Source organism: Rhinatrema bivittatum, chromosome 4 (genome assembly GCF_901001135.1).
Source record: "Rhinatrema bivittatum chromosome 4, aRhiBiv1.1, whole genome shotgun sequence".
In the NCBI taxonomy this organism is placed as follows: Eukaryota; Metazoa; Chordata; class Amphibia; order Gymnophiona; family Rhinatrematidae; genus Rhinatrema; species Rhinatrema bivittatum.
Window position 1 is genome coordinate 223,491,172 of NC_042618.1, and position 10,995 is coordinate 223,502,166.

Genomic DNA, 10,995 nt, shown 5'->3' on the forward strand with positions numbered 1-10,995 from the left:
AGAACATAGGGATCTAGAGCAATCTACACAGAAACGAATGCTAGCAGAATACCTCATATCTGTCACATATGCAGGACACAGATAGACCCTCACCAAACACAGAATAAAGAGACCATAAAGTAAAAATAGAAATGTACAGACAAAAACAGAATTGCCACCATTCCTCATAAAATATCAAATAATAAAATCAAGAAATATAAATCAATCATAATAGTAAAACCATACTAATAAAAAGAATACAATTGAGTAAAATATCCAATAATTTAAAACGTAAACATCTTTTTTTAATTTCCTAAACCAGAATAACTATTTCAATACAGCAGACACATCAAACACTAAATAATTAAAACCAATAAGGATAAAAAAAATCCCCTGCTCTCCCCTGGGAACTGGATTCCAAACACTTTTAGATTGTTGGGGGTGGGCATAGACTCTCTTTTTGCTTCATATGCACACATTCTCTAACCCAGTGGCTCTCAACCTTTTTTCTACTGGGACACACCTGGCAGATAATTCTTACAGGCAAGACACACTGAACATTTGACCATCACGGGGCTAAACGTAAACATATACTCTGCATCCACAGGAACCTATCCCTGCCTGCCCTCCCCCATCCCCACCCCTGCCACCAAACAATAGATGCAGAGCAGAACTAGGATATTTCAAATACAACTCGCTATATAAAAAATATATTTTATTTCTGGAGCTATCTCAATAACAGAAACACAAATTCCCTTACTATCAGGTGCATTGTAAAATACAAAACCTGGAGAAAAGAAAACCACTCAGCACATGTGTAGCAAACATTCTATACCGTTGCAACACTAATTCAGGAACTTCCTGTGAAAAGGCAGCAGTGCAGCACCAATGCAGGTCCTATTGAGAATGAGAAAACACAACAAAGAAGATTGATACAAATTCCTACTTACTAGTAAAATACCTAACCTCAGTAATACGTACAGATCCGACCTGCACCAAAAGACCATGAATTACAAATGTGGAGACAAAAACTGGAATGGAAACTTTAAAAAGCCACTCTGCATGCAGTGCAAAACTGGAGAGCTAGAAACAGAAATACATATCCTCCTACACTAAGCAAAGTACAAAGATAGAAGAAATGCACATTTCCAAAACTGACATATTATAGCTCTTGCACCCCATCACTCCCCCTCCATGCCGCAATCATCCTTCACTATGCCTAATTATTTCCTTTCACTCACATTCATATCCCTGCCCAGCATTCCTGACCCCCATATCCTCTTCCCTGTACTCTCTCTCTCTCCCATGCTTGACTCTCTCTACCCCTTTCATCCATCTCCCTGCCTGCCCAGCTACCATGACCCCCTGTTTCCCCACCCCTTCCTGCTCAGCAGCCTCCATACTTCCTCTCCATTCCACCTTCATCTTCCCAGCATCCCCAACCTCTTTTCCTCTCACCCTCCATAAGGTGAAGAGATCAACAGCAGCATCATTCCCAGCCTCAGCAGGGGAAGATTAAGTTTGTGTCCCATCAGGCTCAGAACAGCAGGAGCTGGCAATGCTCGCTCTGATCTGGGTGAAGAAGGAAACAGCCTCCCACTGGTCCAGAAAGAAGAAAAGGAAGTGAGAGAAGCCTTCCATCAGGACCAATGAAAAAGAAGTCAATCAACTCCCACCCTGGCTGATAAGGAGGCAGCCATCTGCTGGCCCTGCGACACACCTCCTAGAACCTCGTGACACACCAGTGTGTCCCAGCACACCTGTTGAGAACCACTGCTGTATCCCACACACTCCCATGCTCACTGACACACATAGTCAAACATGCAATCACATGCTGATACACATAGGATCACACATTCACACTCTTAGATGCTGACACATACACATGTTCACACATACACACAAGATCAGTCACACAAACTCCCACACGCTGACACACACATGATCAAATCACACATACACTCTCACACGCTGACACAAAAGATCAGTGGTACACTCCCACACGCTGACACACATGCAATCATACATATACTTTCAGATGCTGACACATATGATCTGTTACACATACACTCGCTCACACACTGATACACACATGATCTCACATATATGCTGACACACATAATCAGTCACACATAGTCTCGACTCTCTCATATGCTCACTGACACACAAAAAAGATCAGTCACACATACACACTTACACAGAGACTCTGACTGCTCACACACATGCCCAGTCATTCACGCACTCTCTCTTCTCCTTCCTCCAAAATTTAAAAGCTGCACCAGCTCCTGTGAATAATCAAAAAACTTTATACTTACTTATTGGTGATTATAGGATCCAGGCAAAGCCTTGGGATAATGGTGTCTCAGTGGGCTGCCTGTTGCTACAGAAGATTGTGCCTCTTGCCTTGGAACGTGCAGGCTGCAAGAACCCAGTACTAAATAGTTTTGGGGTTGAGTTGGCAGAAGAGACATGGCATGGAGCTGGAGATGAGGCAACTGCCTTCCGCCAAAAGAGGCAGAGCCACAGAGGAGAGGAGGATGAAGGTGGGAGACAGTATCTAAGAGAGCTGTGAGACGTTAGGGAACCGTGTAAAGAACACACAGAGGGCAGAACAGGACCAGGTGCTGCTGTAATCACGCCTCTGGCCATCATGTTTCTTGCTGACTACCTGAGCTTAGGGCATCTAAATGGCAGATGAAATTTAATGTGGATTAGTGCAAGGTGATGCATATAGGGAAAAATAACCCATGCTATAGTTACACAATGTTAGGTTCCATATTAGGTGCTACTACCCAAGAAAGAGATCTAGGCGTCATAGTGGATAACACATTGAAATCGTCGGTTCAGTGTGCTGCGGCAGTCAAAAAAGCAAACAGAATGTTGGGAATTATTAGAAAGGGGATGGTGAATAAAACGGAAAATGTCATAATGCCTCTGTATCGCTCCATGGTGAGACCGCACCTTGAATATTGTGTACAATTCTGGTCGCCGCATCTCAAAAAAGATATAGTTGCGATGGAGAAGGTACAGAGAAGGGCGACCAAAATGATAAGGGGAATGGAACAGCTCCCCTATGAGGAAAGACTAAAGAGGTTAGGACTTTTCAGCTTGGAGAAGAGACGGCTGAGGGGGGGATATGATAGAGGTGTTTAAAATCATGAGAGGTCTAGAACGGGTAGATGTGAATCGGTTATTCACTCTTTCAGATAATAGAAAGACTAGGGGGCACGCCATGAAGTTAGCATGTGGCACATTTAAAACTAATCGGAGAAAGTTCTTTTTTACTCAACGCACAATTAAACTCTGGAATTTGTTGCCAGAGGATGTGGTTAGTGCAGTTAGTATAGCTGTGTTTAAAAAAGGATCTTGGAGGAGAAGTCCATTACCTGCTATTAATTAAGTTGACTTAGAAAATAGCCACTGTTATTACTAGCAACGGTAACATGGAATAGACTCAGTGTTTGGGTACTTGCCAGGTTCTTATGGCCTGGATTGGCCACTGGTTGTTGGGCTTGATGGACCCTTGGTCTGACCCAGTATGGCATGTTCTTATGTTCTTCAGCTTCCAAGGCAAAGGTGAGGCATCAACAACGTGTGCAAGCGAGGGAATGCGGGCCGGGAGGCCGGGTAGTGAGTTACTCTCTTTCATCGTTTCCTCAGAGTTGGGAAGACCGGCTGAGGAGGCCATGACGCCCACCGGCAACACAGCTGAATGGGCTACAATCACCAGCTGGATCTGGGTACTCATCAATGCCAACCGCAAAATGATTTTCAGCGAAAAGTCGTACCATACTATAAGAAGGTGATAGCCTAAATATAAATATTTAGTAAGTGGGAGGCTCCTACTGTGCAGGAAGTGCTTGGGACCTGGTGTTGGTTGTTGCAGCTCCGCAGGCATGGGGCAGCTGTGACCAATACGAACCATGGATTAGGCGGGCCAGCCCACCAGGGCATACCCGAAGTCCCTATAGGCCAATCCGCCCGTGAATACGAAAGAACACTGTAGAATCGGTGTAAAATGGTCAAACTTCTTAAAAAAATACATTATTTTAGCTGCTGTCTCGTATAAGAGTTGTCATCTTTTAAACTGAGATAATGTAAAACCAAGGAGAAGTGAGTTATAGTAATCAGTTCTGGATATAATGAGTTCATGAACCAGAAACTGCAAGCTATAAGCTTCTAGGAAGGGACACAAACAGCGAATGTATCTGAGAAAAAAAAATAGGATTATTTTTTTATGGAGAAAATATGAGAGACCATTGATAGTTTAGAATTCAGGTTAACAAGTAATGTGGAAACTACATTTTTAAAGACAATAGGAGTACCCTACGTAGAAGAGCCATGGCCCGAGTGCTAAGCCATAATGCCTCAGATTTTGCTGGATTTGCTTTAAGTTTATGGGTACGTAACGAGCGACTTGATCCAGACAATTATTTCAGTCAGTGATTGAAATGAAGACTTTAGGGATCCTTTTAAATCTCCTGTTTCTTTTTTACTGCAGTATGTGCTAAACCTATCAAACTCAGGTCTGAAAACCATCTCAGTAGTATAGCAGCATACCATAGGCCTGGAATAGCACTCTTATTTCTCATGAATTTACAGTTGTCAGTATTATGCAATGGTGTGCAGGTAGAGCCATCAAGAAATTCAGTGAATCCCCAGCTCGTGACCTTTTTTTTTTTCAGCCATGAAGCCGCTTGTCTGTGTGGAAGGCAGGCTATGGCCTATAGGAACAACAACAGTAGCCTGTGGCTGCTTACAGGCTGCATCCCGTCCCCTACAAGGGCACAGCAGAGGAGGGGAGAGGCCAGGGCTCGGGGCCAATAACTGTACCTGGGAACTTTTGATTTTCAGTCATCCTGAGATTGTCCAGGAATAGTGGAAAAGGAGGTGAGGCAGCAGGGGAGGAGGAAATACACTAACTTTCTCCTCTCTCTGTCATACACACACACACACACACAACCCTTCTACCCTCTCTTCTTACTCCCCCTTCCCCTTCAGTCTCACTCATCCCTCTTTCCTTTCCTCTCAGTCACTCACCCTCTCACTCCCACTCACCTTCCCTTTCCCCAGGGTCTCACCCCTCTCTTCCTTCTCAATCACTAACCCCCCCTCCCCCCCACCCCTTCCTTCTTAGTCACTCACTTCCTCCCTTCCACTCCTCCCTTTCATTTTCAGTCACCCACCCTCCTCCACCTCTGCCGCTGAGCGGGTGGAATCCCCCGGTAGTCACTGGTAGGGCCAGTGCCAGCATTTTTTCTGCCCTGTGTGAACAATTACTGTGTTTCTCCCCTCCTGGTTACCTTTTTGTTTTATATTATATATTACTCTTATTTTTGATATTGACTAATATTGTAAGATATTATGAAAAATTACGTCAACAAACCATTTCCTTCACATATTTCAACGGAATCAGAGTTTTGAAACCAAATCCCATTGCTTGATTTTCTATACACACATTTTATAGACCTTCATAACATCCCGCTGTCTCTTTGGGCATTTCTGCTCTTTGTAAAGCCGCTTAGGGGATCATCTTTAATCATAGGTCTTAAGTCCACCCTTAATAACCTGATTAAGTCCACCCTTAATAACCTGATTAAGGGTGGACTTTAGACCTATGATTAAAGATGATCCCCTAAGCGGCTTTACAAAGAGCAGAAATGCCCAAAGAAACAGCGGGATGTTATGAAGGTCTATAAAATGTGTGTATAGAATATCAAGCAATGGGATTTGGTTTCTAAAATTTTGATTCTGTTGAAATATGTGAAGGAAATGGTTTGTTGACGTAATTTTTTATAATACCTTTTTTTTTTAAACACAGAATGTTGTTTTTCCCAGTAACCAAAACACAGTAGAAACTGTCAGTCTCACACTCTGTCGCAGGACCCCTTCCCCACTGAAAAAAGCTACCTTCGGCAATCTAAACTTTTAAAATTGACACTCCCCCTGAATCTCAATGTCAAAACTGGGCAGGAGTCATTGTAACAAGATGCCCGAATGGGAGGGAGGCAGACCTGCACAATACTAAACACACATACACTGACACACACACACACACTATGATACAAGATACGAGATATACAGTATTGAAAATATAGCTTTATTTACAGCATACATAATTCATTTCCCGTGACTATAATACATACCAAATCAGCATCCTGCCACTCATCAGGTCAGGGAACCCCAGTGCGACCGAAAAACAGGAACACACAGCTAATCAGCATCTTGCCACTCATCAGGTCGGGGAACCCCGGTGTGACCGAAAAACAGAAGCACACAGTAGAGATGTGAATCCAAACCGGAATCGGTTTGGATTCTGGGTCCGATTCACATCCTGGGTTTTTTTCGTCTGGCCCAATCGCGGTTTTGTTTATCGGCTGTGCCCGAGCGGATAAACAAAAAACCCACCCCGACCCTTTAAAACTAATCCCTTAGCTTCCCCCACCCTCCCGACCCCACAAAAAACTTTTTACAGGTACCTGGTGGTCCAGTGGGGGTCCCTGGAGTGATCTCCCGCTCCCGGGCCGTCGGCTGCCACTAATCAAAATGGCGCAAATGGCCCTTTGCCCTTACCATGTGACAGGGTATCCGTGCCATTGGCCGGACCCTGTCACATGGTAGGAGCACTGGATGGCCGGCGCTATCTTGTGCTCCTACCATGTGACAGGAGCTGACCAATGGCACTGGTAGGCCCTGTGACCTAGTAAGGGCAAAGGCTATCAGCGCCATTTTGATTACTGGCAGCCGATGGCCCGAGTGCAGGAGATCACTCCCAGACCTCCGCTGGACCACCAGGGGCTTTTGGCAAGTCTTGGGGGAGCCTCCTGACCCCACAAGATTTGCCAAAAGTCCAGCGGGGGTCCGGGAGTGAACTCCTGCACTCGGACCGTCGGCTGCCAGTATTCAAAATGGCGCTGATAGCCTTTGCACTTACTATGTCACAGGGGCTACCGGTGCCATTGGTCAGCCCTTGTCACATGGTAGGAGCACAAGATGGCGCCGGCCATCCAGTTCTCCTACCATGTGACAGGGTCCGGCCAATGGCACAGATACCCTGTCACATGGTAAGGGCAAAGGGCCATCGGCACCATTTCGATTAATGGCAGCCGATGGCCCGGGAGCGGGAGATTGCTCCAGGGACCCCCACTGGACCACCAGGTACCTGTAAAAAGTTCTTTTGGGGGGGGGTCAGGAGGATGGGGGAAGCTAAGGGATTAGTTTTAAAGGGTTGGGGTGGGTTTAGGGGTTATTTTTGTGTGCCGTTTTTCCCGCCCTCCCCAAAATGATAAGAGAACCCCCACGATCAATATTGTGGGGTTTTCCTATCGTTTTGGAGGAGCCCCCGATTTCTGACGATTTTGAAAATATTGTCTGATATTTTCAATCGTCCGAAGCCCAATTCACATCCCTAGCACACAGCTTCAAAGGAAAGATCCTGCGCCACTCGTCAGTGCACAAAGTGAGGCTCCAAGTTTCCACCAGAGGACCCTGAACTTTTATAGGGCTTTGTAAACAAGTGTGTGTGTAGATGAGCCAGCACCTGGGTCTGGGAACTTTTCTGTAGGGCTGCTGGCCAGGCATTCCTCTTCCTGTTGAATCAGGTCCCAGGCACAGATAAGCTACTCTCCCCCACAACCACTTGTGTAAATGACAAAATGATGTGAATATGTCTCGCAGCACAGCACTCTGGAAGCTGTCCTCGAAGTACAACCTCTGCACTCTCATCACTAATTCAGATGTTTGTATTTATGGATTAATACCTGATATGAGATGAATAAAAAACTGAGATTAAGTAAATAAGAAACTCTACAATAAACATCAATAACTCCTTGTATGCAATAATCCCTATATATATATATAATCCCTATATACACTATTCATATGGATATCCAATATTGTTTTGTCATAGTTCAAAGAAACAGCTACATAATGTCTAATCCCTTCTTTGTTTCCCCACTTTCCTATAAAGTAACACACAATATTCAGACAAAAGCAACCCAGATGCTTAGTCATCCTTTCACTCAAACTGTACATAAACCCCAAAAGGTGGAAGGAGGAAAAGTGGAAGAAAAAGAAAACAAAAAACCACCCCACAGTACCCCCTTACTTGCAAGTAAACAAAAGTTAACAGGGAAAAAGGAGGAAGAGAAGAGGGAAGAAAAAAATAAAAAATTCAATTATCATCCCTTAGCATATTATACTCTAGAGAACATTATTTAAAACATTGTGTCCATAAAACTTCAGCAGTGACTGCATCGCTTAAATGACGTCAGAAGCTATTGTTTATTCACTGCACTTTTCTATAGCCAGTAAACTCTGTCTTCATTTATACACAATGAAACATGTACAACACATAATAACACACAAATAGAGCACATAAAGACAGAGAACCACAGACAATAAACAATTCTGGATCCAAAAATCTTTGGATCCAGAATTAAGCAAAAATCAGAATTTTTAAACAGATCTGTTCCAAAAAAACCAAAACAAAATCTAGGAGAGAGAAAAAAACCTCAGCTTTTACACTTTGTCCTGTACAGCAGCTTTTATTCTTGTAAATCTGTAAAAAAAAAATCTCACATACAAAGAGGGGTTAATTTTAATCTTTTAAATCACATTATAAAGTATTAAATGGCTAGCTATAAGTAACTGAGCTACACCATTAAAGTAGAAAACCACTACTTTGATTAACTTCTAACTAAAAAACCTAAGCTCGACCCCAATGATACCGCCCCATCTCAAATCTCCCGTTCATTGTAAAAATTCTTGAAAAAACGATTAACAAACAACTCACTGAATACCTGGATGACCATAGTCTCCTTTCTCCCTCTCAATACAGATTTTGGAAATTCTATAGCATAGAAACCCTCCTCCTTTCCTTGTCAGACCAACTCATTAAAGGAATAGATAAATGGCAAGCATATATTATATCCTAGCCTTTTTAGACATATCTTCAGCCTTTGATACTGTCAGCCACAATATCCTCCTCCAGCGACTGAAAGAAATTGGAATAACAGGCACTGCACACAATTGGTTCAAATCATATCTCAGCAATCGAAACTTCAAAGTCAAAATTGGAAACCATGAGTCCAAGGCAATACCTCTAGAACAAGGTTCCTCACTGTCCTCCACTCTCTTTAACATTTACATCCTTCCGCTCTATCACCTCCTATCCAATCTTAATCTTCCTCACTATATTTACGCAGACGACGTACAGATACTTATACCAATTTCTGACACCCTACCCAAAGCCATGAAAATTTGGGAATCCATGTTACTTGCAATCAACAAGCTCTTATCTAACATCCACCTTGCCCTTAATACGGCAAAAACTGAAATTATGCTTATCTCTCCACAAAACCACCCTAATACACCTCCTCTGCCCCACACCCTATCTCCACCTATAGCATTCACCCAACAGGTATGAGATCTAGGTGTCACTCTATAGACAACCAATTCAACCTCAAGAAATTCATTAACTCTACATTGAAAGAGTGTTTCTTCAAAATTCACACTCTAAAGAAATTAAAACCACTGCTCCACCTATCTGACTTTCGCAAAGTTCTACAAGCTACAATATCTTCCAAGATCGATTACTGTAACTCTCTCCTCCCAGGCTTACCCAAAAATGCCATATGCCCCCTCCAAATTCTTCAAAACACAACTACCCGGATTCTCACTAACACACGCAGAAACGAACACATGTCTCCCATACTAAAGGAACTACACTGGCTCCCTATTGCATACGGAATCCAATATAAGACCCTCTCCATCATACATAAGGCTCTTCACAATCCTGAAATGAAATGGTTTAACGATTCTTTATCTTTACACGACTCATCCAAATCTACTAGAAGCCAATACCTTGCCACTATACGTACGCCATCCCCCAAATCCACCAACTTGGATTCCACATGAGCACATGCGCTTTCCATAGCCGGCCCAGCTCTATGGAACACAATGCCAGTTGACTTACGCTAGGAGGATGATCAAAAAACTTTCAAACAAAAACTAAAAATGTGGTTGTTCACTCAAGCTTACTCCTAATCCTACCCTCCCCTTTCATACAATCACTCATGTACCGCCACTATCCCCTTAATGTATATATACTTGAGACAATTATCAACATTGTTCTCGCAAATTTGTAATGATTTAATGATTTGTAAATAACCCGTGTATATAATTACTAGCCTCTATTTACCCTCATATGTACTCATATATCCATATACATATCTTCATACATTTGTTTACTACATTGTTATTCATAAGTTCTCTTGTTACATGTCAAGCGCGCTATAAGCGTAGTTATTGTTCTCTGGAAACCGATGTGATATCTCTATTGAATGTCGGTATATAAAACCGTCAAATAAATAAATAAATAAATAGATAAAAATAAACTAAAAGATTCTGATTGCTTAATCACAGAAACCAGAATTGTTTACATTCCTTTAAATTTGGTCATGCGAGATAGAAGGGAGAGAGGAGAAAGGAAAAAAGTTTACCAGACAGATCTCTCCCTGCTTCTACAAAATCTTTTTGCTCAACCTATAGTTGCACAATTAAAATATTACAAACTTTACATTAGGTTATCAGGGGAGGCCACACACCCCACTGTTTAAGTAAGTATTGGGTGTGCCAGATAGTAGAAGGACTGGGGTCAGCCACCCCCAACTTAATCTGCGGGCCTACTGGGAGGGGGAAGGTAAATACTGAATGTAAAATCCGGGGTTTTGTGACAATTTCGGACTTTAAAGTTTCATTCTGAGTTCTAGCAATTTTTAGCTTCTCATTTAAATCAGTCCCACACAGCTCATAGCATTGTCTATCTTCTGCAACCAGGCAGAAAATAAATTCTCCTGTTTTAACCAATTCCAGTTTTCTTGTCTCAACTTTTCTCTTTGTTTCGGCTTTTAATTCTAGTTTAGTGTCCCTGTGATTCTTAACAAATGACACCTTCTGTTGCCACATAATGCTAAAGTTAAATACACACACAGAATATTCTGTACTCAATAGATT